The sequence below is a fragment of the Limulus polyphemus genome, unplaced genomic scaffold (assembly GCF_000517525.1).
Source record: "Limulus polyphemus unplaced genomic scaffold, Limulus_polyphemus-2.1.2 Scaffold6594, whole genome shotgun sequence".
NCBI lineage: Eukaryota > Metazoa > Arthropoda > Merostomata > Xiphosura > Limulidae > Limulus > Limulus polyphemus.
In genome coordinates, this window is record NW_013672204.1 from 22471 (window position 1) to 27868 (window position 5398).

The following is a 5398-nucleotide window of genomic DNA, read 5'->3' on the forward strand; positions in this document are numbered from 1 at the left end:
GGGATAGTTCTAGAAACAAGAGGGCGTGAGAATTGTCACGTGATCTCGATGACGCAACAATACACACACAGTGAGCCATAGCAAGCTTCCCACCCTAATAAAGAAAAATGAAACTATAAGTAACAACAAGGTTTCTTCGTGAATAAGCTGTACTTTCATGGTCACATAACCAGTCTAACATTATAAATGGCCAAACTGTTTACTACTGTTATCTTATCAAAAATCCAAATGAAATACAACAGAAGTAGTATATTTATCAAGGGGTGGGATTTGCTATGGTCCACACTATTTATCACAGTGAAAATGTGCCCTAATGCATAATATTTGGATAAGTAATGTATCCATGTGGGTGAAAAAATGTGCTCTATTGCAGAAAAAATATGGATACGTAAGGTATTCACGTAGATAAAACATTTTGATGTATAATGTATCCATATAGATGATTTACGAATAAAAAGAAGCTACTTGTGAATTACAGTTTAAACCCCTAATGGCTCAGGGCTGATAACGCAAAAAATCAAATATCGATACTCGAGGAAGGCAGCACACAGGTAGCCTATTGTGTAGCTATGCGCTTGATAAAAACAAACGAATTATTTTAAATACCATAACATATATATAAATATTTTATTTGAAGCTTCGAGAAAAGCCAAATATTAAAATATAAGATTATATGGAAATAAATAAAAAATATAACGAAAACTTACATAATAATAATAAAAAATCGCCATTGTCTCATAATCTAAACGAACTATATATATGTGTGTGTGTGTGTAAATGAGGTTGTATATGAATGCGATTGTCTCATAATCTAAACGAACTATATATGTATGTATATATATGTAAAGGAGGTTGTATGTGAATAAGTAGCACCATGACATCATCCACTGATTTTTAAGAATTCCGAACTTGTACGGGTTGGTTGATTTCTTAAAGATACTGACATGTGATGTAAGATGAATACAACGAAAAACGGTTATATAAATGTATATATAATATCCTAAGGTATCCAACTTTCACCAATAATCAACAAAAACTACTTAAATAAACAGTATTTGTAGACGAAAGGACATGACCGATGTTATCAAGGGCATCGCTATGACGTCAGATGTGACTGTACTGAGCAGTACACGTTTTCCAGAGGAATAGGTTGACGTCTCGAAGTGAGAATCCGGTTTTTCTTTTACCTACATATCTTGATTGCCAGTTTTATCCTTACAATATAAAGTGACAGAAACTGCCATGCTCTTTATTTCTTGTTTTATTTAGATGTACATTTATGATAAGATTAAAAACCGTCTGTGAAATAATTTTTCAAAACCGAAAGATCCTATTCTCCATCGTACGTCGTCATGTCGAAGACTGCACGTAAAACAAAAAGTTCTAGACAGTTCTTTATCAATGGCCATGTTGGATTTCTTCGAGGTCACAGAAAACTGTGTTGATTTTACGGCTCCCACTTTATTGATTTATGTTTCATGTTGGATTTCTTCAGAATAAACAAAAAACTGTGTTGATTTTACGAATTTCATCACCAGTCCCACCCACTAGTTAATGCAGTGTAAAAGTCTTGAAGCCCTCCCCCCCTCTTTCCCCCTAATATATTAAACTAATTCCTGGTGTTTTTTGCAACTTCTGTATCAGTGACATCATTAAACACTTTTTTATGTCCTGGAACAAAAATACTGTATTTACTTCTATTCAGTAATGTAAATCTGCTGTGTTTTGAAATTTTTCATGTGATGCACATCTACATCTTATTACTTCTGCCAGCTAATTGGTTTGTAATTAAGCACAAAGCTACACAATGGGCTATCTGTGCTCTGCCCACCACGGGTATCGAAAGCCAGATTCTAGCGTTGTAAGTCCGCAGACATACTGCTGTGCCACTGGAAGCCCGCTAATTGGAAAAAGCAAAACAGCAAGAACAGATATTCTAAGACTATTAAAAACCTCTCTTTTTGAAATAGCGTAAGTTGAATAATAAAGTAATATTTTTATTTCAGTCCTTTGATTCTATAATAATAATTTTCTTATATATTTTTAGTTACGATTCTTTATTATTGTAGGAATGTTCTGATTTTTTTTTACTTCAGGACCATTTTGTGTTATAACAATGCTCTGCCTCTGTTTTTTAATTCAGGCTGTTTTGGTGTTATAATAACTTTCTTCTGATTTATTACATGAGGCTCGTTTGGTTCTTATACCTTTGCCCCTCAGTAGCACAGTGATATGTCTGCGGACTTACAACGCTAGAACCGGTTTTCGATACCCGTGGTGGGCAGAGCACAGATAGCCCATTGTGTAGCTTTGTGCTTAATTACAAACTTATACCTTTTTATTTGAGAGTCCTTTGGTGTTATTACAATGTTTTTCTGCTTTCAGTTATTCTTATTTAAATATTTTTGTTATTTTGTTGTTGCCTTTACGTAGATGTGTTAGTGTTATGTCCATCATTCTGTTAACCAAAATTATTCCTCCTTGCCAAAGCTGAGTTCTCTTGTACTGTCAAAATATTCTGTATATTAATTCTGACATTGACTGAAAATCTTTCTTAACAAGAAGTCAAAAGTGAAATAAAACTCTACTCTATCAGCTCCTATTCTTTTACCTTTTTAAAATTAATTTCATTTAATTTTCCGCAACAGAACAGAAAAATACAATGTTACGTCTCCGTTTGTTAATTAACTTTCCGTAACTTCGTTCCGACGAAACTTAAGCGACACAAGTCCTTTCTTAATAAAACTGGTTTATTATTTCCGAATATAACTTTACCAATACACTCAACTTCAACAATCGCGCTAAACAAACGCTATAACAACGAACGTCAATAATACTTCTGACTGCAGTTCAATTACTCACTGTCTACAAACACATTACGTTACCTCGCGTCACGTTGTCCCCTCTTATATATACCCGCCTACCCTATCTAGTAAATACTAGAGCATTCATAAAAAAACAAGATAGTTCTAGAAAATAGAGGGCGCCACACCAGTCACGTGACCTCGATGACGCAACAACTATTTCTATAATTTTATCTCGTGGATCATTAATGCCTAATATTTTCTAACTATTGTAGAAGGTATCTTTAACTCACCATAGCTGAAGACGAAAGAATTGTAATTACTCGCGAAATAAAGCGCGTATATATAACACTTACCTCGCAACTTATAGATATTAATAATAATATCTGACAGAATATTAAAATATCAAACACCATGCATGTCAGTATATATTTTATAGTTATTATTTGAGCTGTTGGAGTAGAACATTCACGATAATGAACGTCTTTAAAGTCCATAGGTTAAAAATTATTTCGGGGTAACGAAGCTTCACTGAAAAATAGAAACTGAAACTTAAATATCTTGACTTTAAATAAAGATTACTCTAAAATATTCTACGCAATTGAAGTCTCTTCCTGAGCCTTCGGACACTCTTACTATTATTACAAATTATAGAACATCTTTTTAAATTTGCAATTATTCCAAAGAGTAACTCTGTATTTTTTAATTGTTTCGATATTTTTCATTAATATTGTTATGATATTGCGTGTTACGTTCCAGTATTAGAAAGATGGTGTGTTCTGTAAAATATGCCATAAATCCTGTTTAGAATAACACTTCTTTAAGTTGAGTATACATATATGTATATTCAATTTACAGAAATATATATATAACGAATATTCATGAATCAATATCTCGGAAATTATAAAGTGTATGAATAAAAAGCTAATACTTTGTGAAATGTATTTTTAGAAGAAGAAGAAAGAAAAAAACACCAACAGATAAATTCCCGAACAAAATTAAACTCCTAATTTTTTCCTGTGCCGAATTTGATAAAGAATTTAACATTGTTAACGTTACTTTTAAGGATGCCTATCAAGAAGCAAGAGATGAAGAACAACACAATGTTTCGAAGGTGTTTCATGACAGCAATAAATGTTTTGTGATACTCTTAAACCTTAATTTATTGACAGTTACAATCAATATCCTCTACATGATTATATAAGCAGGTTTTATACTTCATAAGTTTCTTCCTCACTATCTAAAGAAATTTCAGGTGTTTTATAGGAACGGATACTAAAAGCAGAAATCATTCGTAACAAAAGGCACTCTGTTCGATGGGGCAGTGTCAAGTAACACTGTTATGATTATCACTAATTAGCATATCTAAAGTATATAATATTTCATAGGCTCTCTATCATTAACGAAGGAATAAACTTTTATACATTACAATGTTTTGCTTGGAATTCAGAGACGGTCGGTCTACAACGCTGAAACAGTTGACAGAAACTTTTCTCAGCTGTCTGTGGGCAGATCTTTCTATATCGCAAGCAGCCTAACTGAACTTAAACAACCACTACAAAGCAGTGAACACAAATGTAGGTTTCAACGGCACAAGTGTGTTCCAATATAACACCGGAATTGGCAGAATTAAACGCTGCGAACGACCAGGGAACGCAATGGCAGCTGCATGAAAGGGGGGTGCACATGCTCTGTAATTTGTATACGACATGAAAGTTTGAAACATCTAATGTATATTTCTTACCTCCTAACTGACGAAGACTAGACGATGTCCTTTTCCTTTCTTGTTAAAAAAAGGTAGTGAGTGTGTCGAAAGCGATAAAACTTTGGGCAAATACATCAGTTAACTGAATGGAACAATACAAATATACACGAAGTAAACGTCTTCATTCTGTCTTATATGGGTGGACTGGTTTCAGGCACACGCGCTCAAGCGGAGTACTCGATACCGGAAAGTCTCGAGAACTAAATAACTCGTTAAACCCCCTACACCAGTTCCCCTACCCTATCTCCAGCTCACCCACTCTTTCTTACGGAATTCGTTTCGTCAGTCTCTATAGTGTTAGCTACCGGTACAAGGAAAATGGTGGTTAGGCGTATGAACGTGAAAGTACAAGACTGCACATCTTGGATCATAATGAAAAGGATATTAGTAAGACTTACTTCAACGAAGCCATTAGATTAAAGACAAAAGATGACCCCTTTCCTTCGTCGACTTACACGTACAGATGTTACATTGGGGTAGAAAACGAGGGACCGGGCGTGATTAGATTAGTGTGCCTGTGTGTAAATCCGAATGTCCAGGTTCGCGTCTTGTTCACGGCCAGTATCACATAACCTCAGAAGACGTTGCGCAGGTTTCCGTCCACATACTTGGCTTTTATAACGTGATATTAATATATGTGTGTATAAACTATGTATGTACTTTTTCTCCATTCACTGAAATAATGTTATATTTTCTCTTTTTAAAAAGTGTTTTAGAGCAAAGCCACATTGGGCTATCTGCCATGACCACCGCGAGGAATCGAGCCCCGGATTTTAGCGTTGTAGGTATTGAGATTTACCTATGTCTCACCGGGGGACTTTTTTAAACG

At 34.6% G+C, this 5398-nt stretch overlaps 1 protein-coding gene across 1 annotated transcript in view; it reads right to left on the reverse strand.

Moving 5' to 3' along the window:
- The window catches only part of LOC106473886 (carbohydrate sulfotransferase 3-like), a 20565-nt gene extending 15456 nt beyond the window's left edge, over positions 1–5109 (reverse strand). Inside the window, exon 1 of the mRNA XM_013934571.2 lies at positions 4549–5109. The gene's annotated coding sequence lies outside the window, so the exon portion shown is untranslated. The remainder of the gene's footprint in view (positions 1–4548) is intronic.
- Positions 5110–5398: the final 289 nt, after the last annotated feature.